The sequence below is a fragment of the Drosophila eugracilis genome, unplaced genomic scaffold, assembly GCF_018153835.1.
Source record: "Drosophila eugracilis isolate 14026-0451.02 unplaced genomic scaffold, ASM1815383v1 contig_90, whole genome shotgun sequence".
In the NCBI taxonomy this organism is placed as follows: domain Eukaryota; kingdom Metazoa; phylum Arthropoda; class Insecta; order Diptera; family Drosophilidae; genus Drosophila; species Drosophila eugracilis.
Window position 1 is genome coordinate 1,163,287 of NW_024573812.1, and position 21,411 is coordinate 1,184,697.

General features: G+C 39.7%; 1 protein-coding gene across 2 annotated transcripts in view; it reads left to right on the plus strand.

Annotated features, from left to right (window-relative positions):
• The first annotated feature begins 19,446 nt into the window (after positions 1-19,446).
• The window catches only part of LOC108106516, a 30,011-nt gene continuing 28,046 nt past the window's right edge, over positions 19,447-21,411 (plus strand). The window contains exon 1 of one of the 2 annotated variants that reach the window (XM_017213610.2): positions 19,447-20,226. The gene's annotated coding sequence lies outside the window, so the exon portion shown is untranslated. The remainder of the gene's footprint in view (positions 20,227-21,411) is intronic. The other variant, XM_017213611.2, reaches the window with a different exon arrangement.

The window sequence follows — 21,411 nt, forward strand, 5'->3', positions numbered from 1 at the left end:
TATAACTTCTAAAAGGTTTCGATAATCGAAAAATTTGAAATTCGCGAAATTTGAAGAGTCACCTTACTTTTTGAACACACCTCGTATACTAGTATATGAGTATATAGTACCCCTATGAAATGCTGCTTTTTGTTCTTCTTTCTTACAGGAATTTCCACTGACTGGCAATGCCAAATGATGACCTTGCGATGCCGTTGTTTCTACACAGAGAAAAAGTTCGAAAACTTGCTGGATTTTATAATAAAGGAGGTAAATTTATTTACTTCTTAAGTAAGTAAGTTTAAAAATAGATTTAAAAGGCAATTGGAAATGTTTAAAGCCACTGTCAAGTTTTGGAATTGTAAGAATAAACTTTTAAGGTCTCCCACTAAGGCATTTCTACTTTACAAACCAAGTCAGACATCAATATGAAGTCTTAAAAATCTTCTTAAAAACCCCCCACTTTTCTCTCTGTGTGATGATGCTGCTTCCGTGACGTCACTCTTAATGGTAACAATATTTCATAATCAGAAAATGTGTGGGTTTTCGGCCGCTTATTACCTGTTCTTCGGCATGCGGGCCTCTCTCATCTCGCCAGATGATTCACTCTGGTAATTTTTTGGGGCCAAATCATATTTATAGCATCAAATAATGATAGGGTTTCTCCAAGGACTTCCCACTCGCCAGCTGGAACGCCCAAACAATTCTTGGACTTGGATATGCCGGTCGTTTAAGTTGTTTATGGTACCTGGTTGGAACCAAGAAGTCTGGACGATGGCTCGTTTACATTGTTGATGGGATGGATGGTGATTCTAGCGAGTTGGCGTTTTCCTTGGTCGCCTTGTTAACATGATGGGCAGGCAGTCAGGCAGCAGGCACCAGGCAGGAGGCAGTTGGCAGAAAGTGAAACTGAAATCGAAAACTATTTGTGAAAATAGAGCAATAAGTTGGTAAGGCATTGGGTCCATGTCCATGTCTAGTCTACTCTGCTGCTCCTCTTCTGGCCAAGATGCGTTGACCACGATAGCCGGACAGAGTTATTAAGGAGTTTGGGTGAGCGTGAGTCTGCCAACTTCCAATGGGGACAACGTGGCGCATTATTTTATTTCGGATTTAATGATGGCCAGAACAGAACCCTTGTCGCCGTCTGATTGGGAACGACGACGTCCAACAAATTTGAGCCTGTCTCGTGGTCTATTGTCGTGCTTTTTCACTGCATTTCTTGGGGGTGTTGCTGTTGTCTTTGTCGCCGATGTTGCTGCTGTCAGTTGCGTGTTGTTGCTGCTGCTGCTGCTGCTGCTGGGTTGATGACGTCGTAGACGGAGGCGTTGCCGCCCAATCACCAAAAGTGATCGCGATTGTCCCGCAAGTCAAAGACCCAAAAAATAAAGAGACAGAAGAAAACGACTAGCGATACATATGTATGGTCCGACAACTAACAAGGTTGCAAACTAAGTTGAAGGTCAGCACGTATGTAGCTTTGTCTATATGGGTGTACCATATATATATATATAGCTATATATATCTGTGCGAGTGTGACTGATCGGCGGGGCTTAGCATATCGATATCGGTCGATGTTGCAGCAGCCATAGTCGCCGGGGCAGTCGCAGTCTCAGTCGCCGTCTCTTTACATGTAATAAGTAACAAATGCCGCACGACATTCGACAGTTTTATGCCAACACATTTGGGTGGGCGGGGGTGCTGGTACCGACGCCTTATCTTGGTAATTGAAGCAGTTGCTTTGTCCATAAATTCCTGGCCAGCTACGTGGGCTGTCCAATGCGTTTGCGGTGGCTTTGGACTTGGCTTACGCAGAACTATGCGGCGTGTAATTAAAAAGCTAGAAAAAGGAATTCTAATGTGTGTATGACACTGGGTTTTCTAAAATAGGAAGAAGAATTTAAAACACATTCAACACTTTCCAATTTACAAGTCTTGATTTTATTTATAAACTTTTTAAAGTAAAATAGATGAGTAAGAGCTTTGTTTACTGCCTTTACAGAGGGTTACAGCTTAATTAAACTTAATTTATTAAATTTCTTTTAATTTAAAAGTCTCAACTTTTTGTCTATCTGTGTTTTGTATTCCTTTTAAAGCTTCTTGGTATATGGACCTAATGAAGGCTAAGAAACCACCCAACTTTGGGCCAAGCCGCTGGCAGGAAAAGGCCAACAAATCAAGTCCAGAACATTGACAACGACAGCCACTAATGACCAAGTCAAAGTCAGAGTTAGAGCCAAAGTCAAAGTCAAAGTCACAGTCAGGGGCTGTCTAACATCAAACAAATGCAGTTGTTCTTCCTGCCGGACCAGCTGCATCGAAATGGAAAATTGAAAATGGGAAATGGCAGAAGGAAAATGAAGATGGCTACTGCTGATGTGAAATTTACTTGCACTTAAGTGAAAACATTGATTGCCATGGCATTGGCTTAATTAACCAAGTGAAGCCAACCAACCAACCGCCCGACATTGACAATGAAATGGAAAACTATCAGTGCTATCAGGCCTCTCTGCCTAATCCTCCTCCAGCAGTCCAGTGCTCTCTCCCCCCCCCCGTCCAGAACACTTTCAGCGATGGAACTCGTTAACCAGGCGAATCCGACCATCCGCCTATCGTCACGCATGGATCGCAAATTTATTTGTCAATCAGGCAAAAGTATGAAGCTAGTCGGAGCATAAAATACACATAATTGCATTTGGCCTCCGCCTGCGCCTGCGCCCATACCTCCATCTGCTCCGCTCTGCTCTGCTCCCAGGGATTACGGCGTCCGATAAGGCTCGTTTTTAAATCCCAGTCAAACTCTAGCTCCAACTCCAACTCAACTTCAACCTTGCCTGTGAGTTTGAAATGCTCTCGTAATAAATTGAATTCACCTTTTGTGTCCGTTTGTGTTTGCTTTAAAATAACAACAGCAGAAACACAGCCCTTTCCTTGATCCCTACACTAGAAGAAAATTAGTGTTAGATAGGTAAAATGTAAATAAATCATTTCATGTTATGACTTTATATTCCCAACCTCAATACCCTAACCATTTTCGATTAGAAATCTATATTACTTTTCTTAAAAGAATCATATTTATTATATTTCTTACTTAATCTTAACTAGATTCTCACATTTTCTCTCCATACATCCCAAGCCCCAATCCAGACCAATCCCAATCCCATTTCCATTTCCATTTCCATGACCATCTACATCTACTGGCACTTCTAAGACCCACACACGCATGTAGCGCTGGCCAACAATTGGCATAAATATCACTTTGCTCCCTTGAGCGTGTGGCAGGAGAAGGTAGAAGGAAGGATGGAGTTTTGGGCTTGGAGCTGCCTAGCTAGCTGATGGAGAGACCCACGTCCAAGTTCAGAACCCTTTTTTCTGCCCAGCCCAAAAGTAGTTGCGAAAGGCGAAAGAAGGGAGCCAGGGAAACGTCAGCAGCAGCAGCAGCAGCAGCAGGAGCGGCAGCTTGATAAATTTTATACAAGTTATTCTAACATTTTTACTATTCGCCGGCCGACACCCGAGCAGGGCCCTTGGCCGCTCCGTGATTGAGTTAACTTCATTTGCTTGACTTGGCCAAGACAAGACACGTGCTGCCTGCTTGGGATTTTCTCCCTTCCCTGCCCTCTAGTGGAATTTATTTCATGGCTCCTTAGCCAAACATGTCAGTTATGTTTGCGAAAGTACATATCATCAGAGGCACTGGACATGCGTGTAGGTTTCCAGCTAAGATCCAGCCTCCAAGGCGACGTGGATCAGAGATGCTGGGTTGGGGTTTAATGCTTTAAGAGGAAAGATGAAAAATGGGTGATCGAAAAATCTTTTTATGAATTTTTATTTTAGAGATATTGTTAAAATTGGTTCTAAAATTTTTTGAAAACTGAAGTTAACTTAACTGATTAAATTTTGGCATCACTGCCTAGAATTCTCTAGGGAGAACTTAAGGAGGAAAACGAAGTCCAAGGTGGACTTTGAAGAAATAGAAGCGAAGGAGAATTCCGGGGCGAAGGCACCACAAAAGCGGCGCGTTAACAAATTTATGGCAAATTTTTATAGTAAAATCTCGAAAGTGTCGAAATTGTACGAGAACGAGAAGCAAAATCGCGGCCAAGTTGTGTTGCCTCCCTCCTATTTTTCTCTCCCCCGCCACTTTAACATTTTCCAATTTCCCCTCGATTCGATCGTGGCTTTTCATTCTGTGGGGTCACCACTTGGGCCTGCCCATGTACCATGCCATGCCAATCGTGCCGCCCTGGGTTTCTCTGGCATCGACATGGGGCATTTGGTCGGTAAGTTGGTTGCTTGCTTGGACCTCCTTGTACTTGATAATGTGGTAATTTAGGGCCTTACTGCACGCCTCCCATTTCAGTGAGTGGCGGGGGCAATTGGATATTGCTGTTTAGCTGTGATTTTTATTTCAGTTTGTTTTTGGTTTTTTTGTGGGGAGTTCGGGATGTTTAGGGGATTTTTATTCTAGGAGAGTGTTAAATATATATCTAATATGATATTCGAACGTGCATATAACAATAGAGTCCATTTTATTTTTAGCTTTTTTAATGATTTTTATAATGTTTAACCATAACTTAGAACTATAATTAAGGGTACACGCTCGTATATCATCATTGCCAAATTAATGGTGATTTTGCTTAAGGAAGGGGATGTGTATTAAAGCAATATTCTTAGAAAAAAGTTATTTTTTATTTACTTAAGGAATAATAATAAGCAAAATAAGTATTGTTTTTTAGAATAAATGTAAAATGATCTATCAAAATGTTTTCTTTGCTGCTTGAATTTAGTGCTAAAAATTTTGTTTAATATTTTTATACAATTTTCTTTATGATTTCTCTCCCCATATATAACCTCTCAGTTATCCCTCACACATTTTCACATCATTTAGCATTATGTACACAACACACTCATAATTTAACACCTTGATTCACACATTTGGCCAACTGCATGGGGTCGGCCTGCCAGCTTCTGGTTCTGAATTCAGAATCCAAAACCGATTCTGGAGCTCGTGCCGAGGCTGTCAAAGCTTGTCAAATGACTCGGCGGGTCCTCCTCCACAGTTTGGGTTTATTGTTTGCATATTCGCACATATCGGTCCGAACAATTGACGGCTGTGACAGCGTTGACCCAGTTTTCCGAGAACTCTCTGGGCGTCTTAAGTACTTTGGCCAAGTTTTCCCGTCAAGGATTTAGAGCAGTCTCCTCCAATCCCAGCAAGACGTGGTGATATTGAACTTTGCTTTGGTCAAGTCGCAGATATGCATATGCAGATGGAGATGGAGATGCTAATTGCATTGCAGTTGCTGACGTTGATAGTCATGTGTCGTTGGCATGTGGACGCCGGACATGTGGGCGGTATGTGGGCGTGAGCGTGGGCGTGGGTGGAAGTAGTCGGTCGGCTGTCACAATTTTGATTTTGAACGGGAGTGACAGGTGGAACGGCGACTAGGCAGCGGCATTAATTACACAACATTTGCTGGACGGGCATTCTAATTCGCATTCACAATTTCCAACACATTGCGGATATCTTTCCCTCTCTAAACTGTCCAAAAAAAATTGCATTTTTATAGTAAAAATAATAAATATTTATAACAAGCTAATCCTATTAAACTTTTTAATAAATAACCATTAAGAACACTGTAAAATTATAAAATTACAAGTGAGATTAGTAACATTATCTTTTAATACTAATAATACCTTTCCGGTTTTTAGGTAGAGTAGGGAATTTTAGGTCTTCCCTTTTGATATCACAAAGTAATTATAATAAATTAATTTTTCAAGAAATAATATTAAGAAGGACTTCTTTTTATGGGTTTCCCCTTCAAGTTCTTATGTTCTGTGGCAATAAAATTGGCTAAGTGCAACAGTAGAAGCCGCAAGAGCGGCAGTTGCAATCCCTTATCTTGTGTAATATTTTCATGTACGTGCCAGAGATTCACCTGAGACTGAGGCAGGTTACACGTGTTCCCCCGTCCCAAAAAGAATCCCCTCAATACGTGTACTGCGGGCACACGTTGTTGTGTCCTTAGATTGCACTTAACATCGATGTAGACACTTCCTGGCTAGAGAAGTATAGATAGATACCATAACCATGAAGAGGAGGCGGCAGGTGCCCCAGGAGTAATGCAGATTCGCGGGAAACGCCGATCGCAACTTGAGTAGCCAAGGTTTTAATTGATTTATTAAAATGCCAGCCATTGGATGGGATTTATGATGGGAACTACCGCTTTGGCTTGGAGTCTTCGATTTCAAGCTGCCCATGACCATGATCCTCGACCCAACAGATCCTCGTTCCATTGCTGATTGGTCTTGAAATGGAAAAAATTAGAACAAGTGCCACTCGAAATGGTTAGCAAAATCAACAATGAAAACATTCCCAATCTCGGAGTTCCCAATCGCAGTCCGCAGTCTGGGCATTCGGCGTTAGCAATAAATTAAAGGCAATTTTAGCCAAATAAAATGTTAACGGTCTCGTCTCGGCCGGTGGACACAGTGGAACGTCTGTGCAGCGACCGCAGTCGGCATGGCTTGCCCTTTTTCAACTCGGCCTCTGCGAAACGAACTCAGGCAGACCTGATATGATGGACAATGTTGTTGCCGGAGCTGCTAGCACAAACATTTGGTTAGGCTTGATGCACTGACAAAAATTATTTGAATAACCCAAGAAATTAATAAATTTTTCCTTTAAGAAGACAAAAAAATAGTTTCAGAACTATGACTTTAAATACCAAATAGTTTCATTTTATTTATAGGTTAAGTCTTCTAAGATTTTCTCAGTGTAGTTGCAGATGGCTTCGCATGGCTTTTGGTATTTGTCACGTTCATCCATTTTGAGAGGACCACGTACATGCTGAGGCATTGTTAATAACTTTATTCGTCGACGTCGTCGTCCTACTTGTTGCTGTTACCGCCGCTGCCAACAGCGAGAGGAGGGCTTCTTTTTGGAGGCAGGCGACTGAGGTAGAGAGTTAGGGTATAAACATAGGATGGGTTGGATAAGGTGGAGAGGTAAAGAGACATATACCACCGTTATTTATGAGGCACGCTCAATTATTGGCAGTGACTTGGGCCTCGTGGCGCCCGCATCCGCGGAATCCAGCGGATCCATGTTCCCGCCACACAGTCAACTTCAGCATAATCAGGCGAATCAGCTGAGTCTGGACCAGCAACCAGCGCAATAGCGAGAGACCCAAAACTTGAGCTTGAACCTCCCAAATCGTTTGGCGGCGACCGGCAATTAAGTCACCGTTTTGCCGTTATGCAAATAGCAACAAGGTCAGACAGTTAACAGGTATTGGTATTGCATATTGAGAGGGGATTCCGAGGGCTACGAGGCGTAGTTCTTGGATTCGGAATGCGCTGCATCATCATCCAACGGCCCAATGGGGTTTCCTGTTTGGTATTGGCTCACCGCGGAATTAGAACAAATTGTCCATGATCAATGCGGGGTCATTGTTGTTGGGGTATTCGCCAAAAGTGTTCGCCATTATGCGATTATTCGACCTGATTATGGGCCAGATTCTGACAAGACAGCAGCCCTGGGAAGTCCGACAAATGAAATCATGGTCTTGGAGTTCTCTAACCGCACAGTTTTGTAGCCTGTGAATACCCATTTAATTATGAGTTGCTCTCGTATCTGAATCACCAGCTCGATTCGGTCTTGGTGAAAGTTCTGGCAAATATTTACTTGGCGATAAAAGAAGTTACTGATGATGGGGAGATCATATTGGACAAGGTTCTTGAATACAAAAGTACACAGGGGTTTTCCAAGAAACTGAAAATAATGTGGGTGATATGGGGTTTTAGGTATTAGCTGAGCTTACATGACTAAGGAATTTTTCATTTCATTAATATTTCACAATTTGTAGAGGTAAAATCCAGTCTTGAATCACGTTTATTTTTATATTTTTCATATTCTTTTTGCAAGATACATCTAAAATGCACCTTTGAAATGTATCTCTTCCATTGAAATTGATATTCTTTATTGGCAACTCAAGAATATTCCTCACATACCACATTAAGGAAGATAACTTTTCCTTAACTGAAGGACATTAATTTTATTAACTGACATATTCAAGGCAAAAGGACTTACTTAATCACAATTAAATAAGGTTTAGTTACATTTTTAAACCAAAAATCTTTTTTTAAAACCATTCTTAAGTTTACTCCACAGTTTCAGTGGCTGCCTGCGGGAATTTGGACTGTTCATCAACCTTCGAAGGTCAATTGTCAGCAGAAATCGCATCAAATCAGCCATGGAACATAGCATATATAATATCTGGCTCTGACGCATTGACGCGTCCTTGACTGGCAGCGCAGAATCGGGCAGCTGAACAATGAAAAATATGAAAAATTAAACCATTATTAGCGAAGTGGGGGAACTGACTGCACTGAGATCACACAAAGGCAGATATCGGGCAACGAAAAAACTAAATATTAACTTCGACTTGGACAAGCTGTGTTGTCTTTGGTACAAGTGCAACACAAAAGCGACCAGCTTGAACAGTAATTATTATTATTTTTGATATATATATATATAGCATTTTGCTTTGGTGGTAGCTATTCCATTATTTCGCGCATGACTAACCAAATGCAATTCGAGATTCCATTCTTTTTCGGTTTTTCCTTTTTCTTTTCCACCTCAAGCTGCCCATGAATTCCTTTTGTTCCACTTGCTGGCTGTTGCAATAAAAAAACTGGCGTTTAAAACCAACAACAACAAACAAAACTGGCCAAATGAAACAAAAAATCGACAGTAATCGTAAATTTGTAAATCAGTTGCAAGAACATGTGTTTACACAGCCAGTGGGCCTCATCGACTTGGATGCAGGTCATGAGCTAATTGAAACGTTCCTAAGTGCCTCTCTGTTTTTAAAAATAATCTGACACACTTCTCATCTTCTACTCTGTTTACCACCGATCTTACGATTTCCTGTCCCCCGATTATAGTATTCTTAACCGATCTTGGATATGCAGATATAAGCGGAGCATCGAAAGCGAAATGGAGGGCAACAGGGCCTGGGTCGTTCGAGTGGGATGAGTCTGATTCTGAGGATGAAACTGAGTCTGAGAAGTGATTCCAGGCCGATCGATGCAGACACACAGATCGTAAAAAATAATCTTAAATTTATCGTGAGAGAAATCGGCTAAAGATGGTTCTTGCTAAAAAGAAATCAAGTTGTCGCCGAGTGACATGTGGTGAAGGAAGATTAAGACTTAAGGAACCATAAACTTGTTGTGGCTAAAAATAACTATAGATGATTATGAGTTAAAAAGGATATTATGTGTGTTTATATTTTGTAAATTTAAATAAAATAGAGGTTTATTTTATGCTGTTTTTAATAGTTTTGACAGGGTTATACATAATCCATTAAAATATGTATATTAAAGTTTGGGGAAAGAATATTTGCATGCCTTTTAAAAGGTATATTATAAATTTCTAAAAATATCCACTAAGTAGTATTAAGTTAAGTTTCGTTAAGTTTTATAAAAATACTTATAACATTAAATAGTATTAACATTTTAATAAAGTAGTGGTTAAATGTAAAAATAGTCGAATTCATCAATCATAATCATGGTTAACACGCAACTGACATATATGTTTTTAAATCATAAATAGGCTAGTTAAAAACCACTTCAATTTGTTAATCCAAATTATTTTTTTGATTATAATAATTAATAACAGGAAAACATCATTGATGAACCCCAAACAGCGAAATCATCTTTTTCTCTTCTCCCAAAAATTAAACGCCGCCTAAAACTATGCAACATATGCTCAAAACCACACAACAACAGTTAATTTTGAATGCAGCAATTAAGAAAAATTTACACACGAACTATGCAGCCGATGGAAAACTTAAGAGAATAAAAGCTTCAGCCACTCTCACTTTCGCAGAGTGCCGAATGGAAATCGGTATGAGATATAGAGAGTTAAAGAGATCCGAAATCGTTGGATCGAAAGAGCTTTCGGCCTTATAATCAAAGCTTTATTTCCCGTTGGCTCTTCGCTCTACTAAAACTTCACTTTTGCACCGAGAGCAGCTCGTTTTACCTGTTTGGGTTTTTTCTGCTTTGGGCCTTAACATTATCGATTTGATATTAATTTGTTCGTTTTTTTTCAGCTTTTATTTATTTTTTTTTTCCTTTTTTATAGCAATACTATTTTGCAATGCACATGCCAGCGAGACCAAGTCGGCCAAGAATTTGTATGCGGTGTAATTTCGCCTCGGCTGAGATCACTAATTAAATGCCAAAACAAAGGCGAGTGCAACGATTAATTGCCGCCCCGAGATTATAGCGTTGTCGCTGCCGCTGCCGCAAAGATATGCAGATTGTAGTCCAATGATTATGCATCATGCCGGGGTTTCAGCTCCGATTGATATGCCTTGAACTTAGCTATGGTTTATGGTGCTCTAAGCCACTTCCACTCGAAGGTTTGCATCTTACTGGTGTTTAAGCATCTGTTTTATTGTTGATATTGAGATAAGATTAAACTAAGAAAAATCTGTAAATAAACTAAAGCGAATTCCTCATTTTGATATTGATTATATTTTTATTATTGAAAATATTTATTGATTTAATATTTTATGAGATATTTTTCTACCCCAAGCTTTCACTTCCGATTTATTGCATCGCATGTCATTTGCATATCTTCATATCAGTTTACCATTAGAAGGAACTAGTTCCATTACCACATCTAATGCCCGGCATCAATGCAGCTCGATCTCCGTCAAATCCAGTGGACAGGGGTTGACACGGGCTGACAGGCTGACGGGGAGCCAGCGAGTGTGTTGTGACTCGCTGGCCACATCCAATTGACGTCCATTGATGATGGCAGGTCATGATGATGATGATGATCATAATGATAAAGGCAACCCACGCTTATTGCTGACTTCAATATCCATACCCTCAATGAATTACCGGTAGCTGAATGCATCTGGAGCTGACCATGTCGGTGGCTACAGATAAATCTGACATTAGCGAGCGATTAATCAAGCCGGAAGGGTACAATCGAATTCCTGGGAAGTTCCTTTAGGACTCTGTCAGCCGGACAGAAATACCACGACAGTTGCGCCAAGGTCATCCCTGCGGTGATTTATGAGCCAAGTGACACATGCAAACTGGTTTCCAACCGACTGCAGGTTCTCCGCAATCTCATATCTTTACTCTTCATTTTGGCGTTCGGTTTCGGTTTTGGCTGCGACGACCCGTTTATCGGCATTAATTAAACTTGTATACACGGACTTGATTAATTTCAAATAGCAACTAGCTAATCTACCATTTATCTTCATTAGCAACCCTGGACTAAGACCATGTGCATCCCAAAACAAATGGCGAAGCGTGCTGCAAGTCGATCTAATTAGTTAATTTGCTCGCTCTAAAACAAAAGACTTAAGCAGCGAACTTGCTCCGTAAAAACAAAAGACTTAGGCAGCGAACTTGACATGCGGACACGGGCTAAAAATGCAAAATTTTGTTTTGTGATCGCTTGTTTAATCCAAAGCATCCATCAAGCTGTGTGAAATGAACACATCAATGGCCATTTTTGGACCGACCACTGATGAGCCGGCCTGAAAGTCACACAGATCGCCCGAGCGAAAACCTTGGACCGGACAGCATAAATTTTAGGCCTGTGCTCTGAACGCATTTCTGTGTGGCAAATTTTCACATGCCTCGCTTACGCAATCCCCCACATAAATTAGGTGACTATTTAGCTTGGATCTAAGCAAACCCGTCCGGTCCAAGCCTAATCAGAGCCGAAATCAAGCGTGGCAAATTGGAGCAGACACAAGTGCCGATCGCTGTTAACCAGCCACCAGTTACCAGCTAACCAGTAACCACTAAAAAGACAGCCAAACCGCCAAGACAGCAGTTAGCTTTTTAGAAGCGAAAGCAAAAGTTTTTGTTTTTTTATTTTTTGCAGCCCCAGCGGTAGAAACCGCAGGAAGGCGGTAAGGCGGGAAGGGCAAAAAAAAAAACTAACCGCCAGCTGCCGGACAACTTTTGCACATGCTTTTTGTGTCTCTTTAAGGGGGGCTATAATTGCGCAAAAATAACTGAACAAGGCGATCGCCAGCACATTATATAGACCAGCCAGCCAGTCAGTCCCGCCGCTCTTGCTAAACCGAAACTGGACTCGACCGAACCCCCGATCAGCAATCAATTCAATTCGCCATAACCATTTCTGGGGGCCACACAATAGAGCGGAGCCTCAAAAATAGTTTAAAAAGGCGGCAAGATGGAAGGAACGATATTTGGAATACACTTGCTTAGTAAGGAGCTTAAGAGCTGTTTTAAGAAATCATTATGTTTACTGAAAGCTAGGTTATTATTATAGATACAAAAAATGGTTAAAAATTAACATTTTAGAGTGTGTATGCCAATCGACTAGAAATTGAATGGTGAGTTCTGACAATTTTTGACAGAATACTGACATTTTTAAGGAAGAAATCAGAAGAAAAATGGTAGATGGTAGATCCTTATTAATGGTATTAAATATTATTACTAAATTACAACTCAAGTTGTTAATTAATATCCAATTCACACTTTTAAGGCCATAAGTACAATGTAAACTTAGACCCAAAATGTAAATACCCTCTGCAAGGGCACACAAAGAGTTTCCAAGTTGATTAAACAAAATTGTTTGACTTTGGGGCTTTGAACCGCCGGTTCACTGGGGTCAGCGGGTTAAATTCGATATGAATTGATTGCCCGGAAAGGGGTGGGGGGGCTCAGAAAAGTCGACACTAAGGTCATCCATAACCATGTGGATTTACTTTCTAATTACTGGCAAACTGGCTCAGTTAGGATTTTGGGAGTTTTTGCGGCTGGCTAATTTACGGCACGTCCAAAGTGGCCAAAAAAGGTAAAAAAAAAGAGAAATAGAAATAAGTCGGGGCAGCTGCCCAACAGCCAACTCAATTTCAAATTAAATTTGTATTCAAATATACCGCAGACTGCAGACGGCTGCCGTTGAGGTGCTACAGTGGTGCTATGGTGCTATAGTGCTAGAGTGGTGCTATTTGGTGGTGCTGCTGCTCAACCACTCAACTGGGCAATGACAAGCAAATTAACCGCAACTGCTGCCGCCGCCGCCACCGCCTGCCGCTGAATGTTGCACCATCGCACTCCGACGCTGACAATCAGCAAACTGTCGGCTTCTACTGCTTACTGATCCCCCAATCTCAAGCCCAGTTCCAAGTTCCAATCCCAATCCCCGCTTCTGGTGTCTCTCTGGCTCCTGCTGCTGGTTAACTACTTTACTCGCCCAACCCAACTTCTGCCTGCTGCTCTGGCATATAATTTTCCACACATAACCTTGAGCAAAAAGAAAAATACAACGTGGCTGCTAAGAAACAGATTCAAATGAATTTATCAGCACTTGGCTGGCTGGTCTTTTGTCTTCGGATTAGTTTGTGTGTAAATGTATCACAACTGGCGGTACAGTGAAGCTTTGAATAGTAAGCAAGTGAAGTGCAAAGTCTAACTATGTCTCTAATGAAGTCTTAATCAAGGAAATAAAGTAATAATTTGTAAAAAGTCATAAAAGTCATAACCCCACATAAAAAATCTTTGTATAAATTAAGAAATTTATGTTTAATAATTCTTTTCTAAAGTTTAGAAAACTAAAATCGTAAACAGTTTAGCTTTAGTATCATTTCTGAATAAATTTCTGTTTTATCTTCCACCGTAAAGTTCAATCTAATCACTTTAATACAAAGATAGTTAAATTTAAAATATATTCTTACCGTTAAATTAAAATAAACAACATTAAAATTTAAAAACCGAACCTTTTTAAGTGCTTTTCCAGACATTAACAGAACATTACGAAAAGTGATTTTCCAATTTGAAGGTACTTAAGTCAATCGAAGGCTATAAAAATGAAAACCTCCTTGAACATAAATATTCAATCGAGTTGGGCCTGTAATTACATCGATAAAACTTCAATTACCGCCCTCTGCTCCATTCACCTGCTGGGCCATCTAATGAGTTTCTTTTCCAAGCTCCCAATTGGAGCTGCATAATTATTATTAAAAGCCATATTTGGTCGATTATGGCCAAATTAATTGGCTACGAAATTGGAGCGCCAACTGCAGCTGCAGTTTGCCCCATTGTCCGTTCGTATTGTGTTTATATTTATGCTTCTTGCGGCCTATGTGGCACCCGCACAAATGTTAAATCCCAATAACAATTTGTTGGGTTAGTTGGCTTTATTTTTCCTATATTTTTTGCTTTTGATTTCTTGTGGCGAGTGCCCGAGTTATTTCCCTCCCTCCTGGATTTCGTAATGGCCAACAGCCGAGAGTCGCCTTTCACTACCACCAGACAAAAGGCAGCAGCAGCCGACTCATTTCGGCCGTAATTTATTTGTATATGCCATAGAAATTAGTTCACCCCAAGAAAAAAAAGGCCAAGTAATTCACGCCCACTGCCAAAATGTGAGTGCCAGCACTTGACTCTCGGGTTGGGGGTCTCTGATCTGCACCCTGACGCCTTTCCCCTGATCCACAGATTGTGCAACAATTAGTGCAACAGCAAATGCAGGTGAAAGGCTGCTGGCCACAACCAATTTGGTTCACATTCCATTCGGGCCCAAAAAAAAAAAACACAAATCCTGGCTTAAAAAGCACGCGCTATGGATATAGCTCTCCCTAACCCCTTCGAATATCCCCTCTAATACTTGCGGCTTAAGTCTATTGAATATCACTTAACAAGGCGCAGCTGTCAGCGGTTACCATAATGAATTGTTCACGGCACATTGTCTCAAATTACATGATATCATTGCCCCCAAACGCAGCAGCGCCGTACCACAAAATCCCACAACCGGCTGCTGCACGTGACACACAGTTTTGATCAGATAGGAATGTACCATATATATATATAATACATATGGGTATATATCCACCGCTTATAGGGTCAATCGTTAGTGTTTTCGGTTGCTGTCCAAAAATCAGTAGTTTACCAAGCAGGAACTGAATGAGTTAGATTATCTTGCCGACACTTTCGGGTAACCAGTAGCCAGAGATCTGGAGATCTGCTGTGACTTGGCAAAAGTCAATGGGGAAGTGGACATTCAAATTTATGACATTAACATTTTTCGTTTCACTATTAAAGCCAAGGCAATGCTCAGATATTTATGGTCAAAGTCTTTGGCTGCGATCTTCAACATTCTTTGCCTTCAATGAGACAATGAAATTGTTGCAGTTTTCTAGGCCAAAACACTGATGAAAACTGTAGATTAGGGCAAGGCATCAATTAAAGCCACGATAGCAAAGAAAGTAACATTGCAATTAAAGAAATAATGAAACGTTAAATGAGAGGCAGGTAGAAACAGAAAGAAACTGAAATTTACAGCGATTCACGAAACAAACGACAGCTTTTAATTGAAGAAAGTGAAATTTTGAAGAAGAAACTTGAACTTAGCCTTAAGTTTTTAAAGGAAAAACAAAAGCATTTCACCTATGCGATCAATTAGCTGATATTTCATATTGAACTTTATAAAATTGTGTATATTTTATATTTATTAAGTTAAGCTAAATAAAAACAGATAATAACAAAGACCTTCTATTCGCAATTTTACTTTAATTTCAGGCTCCTAAAATACAAAACCTCCTTATCAAATGCTTTTTAATAGATTATTTTTAAACAAAATTCAACGAGAAGACTCTAAAATCTCTCAGTCACACTGGCTATTTTTGGTGCCCCAAGTTGCACTTACTTGTCAAAGGTCGCGGCAAGCGAAAGTGACTTTGTGCGTCCCCAGTTTTCAGGTTTTCTTTGCTCTTTTATAGCCTTTTTTTTGATTTTTGCAGTTGGCCAAACCCGTTTCCTGCGGTTGCGGCATGCCACAGACTGAAAGAGACATCAGCTGCAGCAGCAGGAGAAAGAGAAAAAGATGCGGTGGCATCGCACTGACCTACATCCTCCAACCATCGGTGGCAACTCCCAGGTTCCCAGATTGCGCAATACCCGTATAAAAAAGCACTTAGTGCTAACCTTCGCACTGTGTCTCAAAGTTTAAGAGTTTCAGGAGGGGAGAGCCAATGACATGGGATACAAAATAGCGCACAATCATTTCGTTAAATGATTTAATTAAGCTAAACAGTTGAACAACATTTGTCCAATCCCCAAAAACCCATTCCAACAGCCAGCCAACCATTCGCTTTGATTCGGCACTCGAGGCTTTTCAAGTGTGTGACACATTGGCGTCAAGTTCATAATTCACAATTTATATTACTCCGATTCCGGACAAAAGGTGACCAAGTGGCGCTGATCGGGCGACATTGATTGCGATGATCTGGAGCCGCGAGACTTATGGCCATAGGAAAAGAACCCCAGCTCCATGGTCGCCATTCAATCGTAGATCTTGGCCCAATCGATTTGCCAGAACTTGTCCATTCCATCATGGTAACTCAGAGTGTTTCCGTTTTGTTTCTCAAGTTTTTTGTTTGTTTTTTGGCCCAAAAGTATAAAAGAATTTTTTTTTTGCCAATTGAATGATTATGCCAAGCCGGGCTTGAATGGCCAGCGAATGAGTCAACAATTGCGTTCGAGGTGTTTGGTTTCTAAAGACCAGGGGATACCCAGTTTTCATACTCGTATATCCCTTGACAATTGACTTTAATAGTCTTTCATATTGAGAGTATGGAATTATAATTTGTTGGCTTTCAAAGAGTTTTCACAAAGAGATTTCACTTTGAAGAAGCATTTTGCTTATTCAGAACAGATCTTATTTTTGAAGCTTTCTTGGCGAGTTTTAAGTTTCTATGTTCTGAATCTAGAATGAGAAGTGTTGTCTTTTTCATGAAACCTTTTTTCTGCTAAATATTTCAAATATTAATTCAGATTTTCTACACTATGTGGCTACTATTCATGGACCTTTTTTCCAGCTAAACAACATAACATCTTCCTTACTCTCATTGTCTTTTACCCTCACACGAACGAAATTATGAATTAGTTTTAACAGAAATACTGAAACAAAAACTTCAAAAACAGTTTATTTGTCTGTCCTCTCTCAAATAGCAGTGATTATTTTGCCCTGCAGTCAAACATCTTGTTTGTTTGTATTTCGGTTGGCTCTTCCCCATGACTTTGCTAACCGTTTTTTCAGATGCCACTAGTTGGACTTGAACTTTGTGCGTGTGTTTTTTCGGTTTTCTCATCGTTTTGTTTTCAATTTCGAGCCGCATGTTTGTCAAGGCTCTTGGCTTAGCCCAGTAAAACGCATAACGCGATTGTATGAGAGAGAGTACAGTGAAGCCCAGGCGGGTATGAATGCTGCACCCCCATATGGTGCCAGAAATTAAAATGATGTTGACCCCAAGGCGTTACATTTCGGTTTAGCGAATTGGCAACGCTCAATTGGAGGCCCGGCCAACAATATAATTTTGTTATCGTTATTGTTATTGTTATTGTTGTTGTTGTTTTGGTTAATTACCCGAGGTGCGGCCATTTGAACTTGACTTTAATTGGCTCTCAATAAAATAATAACGATAACATACCACCAGCACCTGTGGGTTCTCTCCCTTTTAGCTTTGATTGCCTTGAGGGTCTTTCACTTTGCTCTTTCACTTTTCATTAACGCGACCAATTGATTTTTTGGGCTCTGTTTCTCAAATGTGTTATGTAACTTCAGCCCGCATACCATACCAATTTTTCGATGCCAAAGCTGTTCCATGGTAATTGAATATGGATTACCAAAGTGTAACAAGTGCAAAGGCTCGCGGTCTGCATATTAAGATGTATGAAATGAACAATAACGGGAGGGAAACTACTCCCCATTAAGCAGAAAAATGCAAAACAACACCAGCAACGCCCACACACTTTGCAGTTTCATCAGCTTTTTATGATGCCATCCGCGTGACTTACTATAAGTCTTGACTCCTCCTCCTCCTACTTTGGCAACGCACTGGAAATGCTCATAATTTGATAATGGCATCAATTAAACTTGATTGCTGGCCAAAACTCTATGCCTGGTCCCCATTGTTGTTGGCCGTAATTAGCACCCAAGCGAGATGTTTATACGCCAGTAGTCAAAACTTCTTATTGCCGGGCTGGTACAAACGGTGTCATTAGTTGAAGATGACTTATGAGAACCGGAATGTTTTTTTTTCCTATTTTTTGGCAAGTAATGAAGTCATATTTGCTTAAACAAATTAAAATGGGAAACATTGTTGCGAGCTTCTTATCGATAAAACATGAAACAAGACAAGAAGTAGCAGCGCTTTGGAACCAAAACAAAAGACTTAGGCAACGAACTTCGGTTTGCGTCGACTTGAATTTATAATTTTACGCGCTGCGGATTTCTAGACAGACATTCCCAGCATTGTTGCCGGGGCCGTCCATCATCATGATCAGCAGCAGCAGCTTCACGATCTTTATACGCCACATATACACACTGGCAGGGTATATATTTTTTAAGCATGTTTTTGCAGTCCAATAAACAAGAAATTAGTGACCATATAAAGTTTTTAAACGGTTTTCGTACACTTAATTTGGTTTATTGTGAGTTAAAGAAATTAAGTACTACGCCAGCTTGATTTATTCAGATTAGTTCTGAGAGTTATAAAGCAGTCATAAAGGTTAAGAAGCAATCTTATTAATTTGTTTTTACAAATATTCAAATAAAGAGTATACAAAAATTTTAGTTACATAAAAACTGTCTTGTTTTCTGCATTTTACAAGCATAGTATATCTTTTTTTAATTCCATTTCAATGCGATGGAACTGGTGCATTTGCCTCGTGTCACTTTTGGTTGCGCCTGGTGATTTTGCAATTTAATTTGTGCCCGCAAAACGGGTTGAGCCAAGACACTCGTCCAACTCAGACAAGTTCTTGGTACATGCACTTGCTGCAGCGGCATTTTTTTTTTTATATAATGCAGATTTTTAATTGCCTGTCACATAAATTCCAGAGTTCTGCGGGCGCAGGTAGTTTGACATTTTCGATTGACCTTCAAAAAGCCATTATATTAAGCAGCGCATCGCCCATAAAAAGCAAATATAAAATCCAGAACCGTTAGGCCTGCCCAAAAATCAAAACAAAATAAAAGATCGTCGGCTAAAAAGCTTTCAAGTAACGAAATGATAAATAAAAAGAAATTAATTTTAGCAAACAACCAAAAATATCGCCAAAAGATATATGCTGATGATGTAATTAAGGCGTAGAAAGCAGGGAGATGAGATTGATGACCACCTGATCTTGCTGGGAATTTACGAAAAAATGCAGCCATTTAAGAGAGTAACCAAAGAAGTAAAGAGCAAATTTTATGCTCTTGTGAAAACTCTTTTCGAGACAAAAAAAAGCTTCGGCAAGCTTTGGACACGCTAAATGCTATTAAGCCAACTTAGCCATGAAGCGACAAGGTAAAAAACAGGTAAAAGAAATACCGAAGCAACGTAACCGAACTTACGGTAAGCAGAGGTAAGGTAAGGCCGCCAGGTAAGCTCGACTCTGCCGCCACGAAAGCCCAGCTCTGCCAACGATTCTTCAGTCGAGTCGCGAAAGTCGTCGAGTGCGTTTGGTTCGCTGGCTCGTCGGCAGTCCAGTTAAAAACAAAAAACACCAAAATCCAAACCACTAAAAAATATTTCAAAAAAAAAAGAAAACAAAACTGAGAAAAAGAGAAAGAAGCTGCCGAGGAAAAGGTGAACAAACAAACAGAGATCATCATCATCATTATCATCAACACGAATTTCTTGTGCGCGCAGTCTTCGCCGTTATGCAATTGAAGTGCGTTCATAAAATGCCGAGATAGCAACAATTTCGATCGAATTAATTAAATATTTTCTGAGAAATTAGAAATTTTTGTTCATTTTGCGCGAGTTTAAAAGACGCATAAATACTCGTGCCATCGCCGTGCTCGATGTCCAAAAATTAAATGCCAAATCAAATATTAAAATTTATGGCAAACTCGTTTACAGGCACAAAAAATCGAAATAAAAGTGAAATTAATAAAGTGAAAAGCATAACACGGCAATTGTAGCAAATGGCAATTACAAAATCAATATAAATAATAATAGAAAATCATTGTTGGAGCATTAAAAGAAATAAATAAACGTAAGAAAAATAACAACAGTTAGGGGCAAGCACTTTTCCTCGTCGTCGCAGTTGTAGTCGTCGCTCTGCGAATACGTAATCATTGGGAAAATATCAGCAATTTTGCAACAGTTTCGACACAACAACAACAACAGCAGCAGCAACACCAGCGACTTGCAGCAAAAACAAAAGTAATTGAGCAGAAAGGTGAGTTTCGTTGAGGCCAAGAGACACGCATGCAAAGCAGACAAAAAGCAAGCGAAAACCCTAAGCCCTAGCACCTGTTGTCTTCCTGGAAAACCTTAAAAAAAAAGCAACAGTCCAGCAGCTTCCATTCATAATCTCTACGTTTTTTCTCTAACTGTTTTTAACTTTGCTCTGGACTTCCTGCTTACGCGCTTTTTGTTTGTTGTCTGTTTGTCTATGTTTGCCATGTTGCTGTTGCCTTTGCTCTTGCCTTTGCCTTTTGCTACACTTCAGTTTCATTTTCATTTTCATTTAAATGCGAGCTGAAAAGACACAACTTTAACTACAAGCCGCTCTCAAGGTTGACAACATCTCTCTTTGTCGCTCTGCCTTTTTTTTTTTTGATTTCGGTTTCTTTTTCTTTTTCTCACATTGCGTATTCGCATTTGAATATTATACAATTTTGGGCCAGTTTCGGTTTGAGTTTCGTAAATAGTTCCTTTTTTGCCATCAATTCAAACGATTAGTGCTGAATTAGCAGCACAATGTCAAGTTAATTTGAGTTCAGCCACTCTAGCTGCATGCCAGTCTTTATCTTTCTGACACTTTTTCTCGAGTATATGTACACTGATAAAAAAAGGTGTGATATTTGCTAAGGAAGGAAGTTCATTTAAGATTTCATTCTAGTCAAGAAACACTTTTGGTTTATTTTCTAGGTTTTATCTTGTCAGAATTAAACAAAATTAATATAAATAACGAGGTAATTTGAGTAACAAAGTTACCGAAATATTATTTTGGCCTCTCATTTTATATTAATTTATTTATCAAAAATGTGTAAGCTATACAAAAAAATCGAGTTTATTAAACAAATTTATCGCCTGAAAGTAGCAATACACAAAATAAATTCTTGTCACCTTTGACATATTTATTTATTTTTTGCAACTTAAAACAAGTACATTTCTGTCTACAAGTCAATAAATAAGAAATCTCCATATTGCTTGCAAATATTTTAATATTTGGCCTTAAAAAGAGAGATATATATATTAATATTTAACCTTTAAGAAGATACAAATTACTTCTAAAAGCTAAGCTAATTCTCTCTCTCTCTAGCTCTAGTTTTAATTTTCAAGATCAATTTTGGTTAAAAACCATTTTTCTCAGTTCAGTCTCTCGGTATGACCCTGGGTGAGACAGATGGATGAGTTT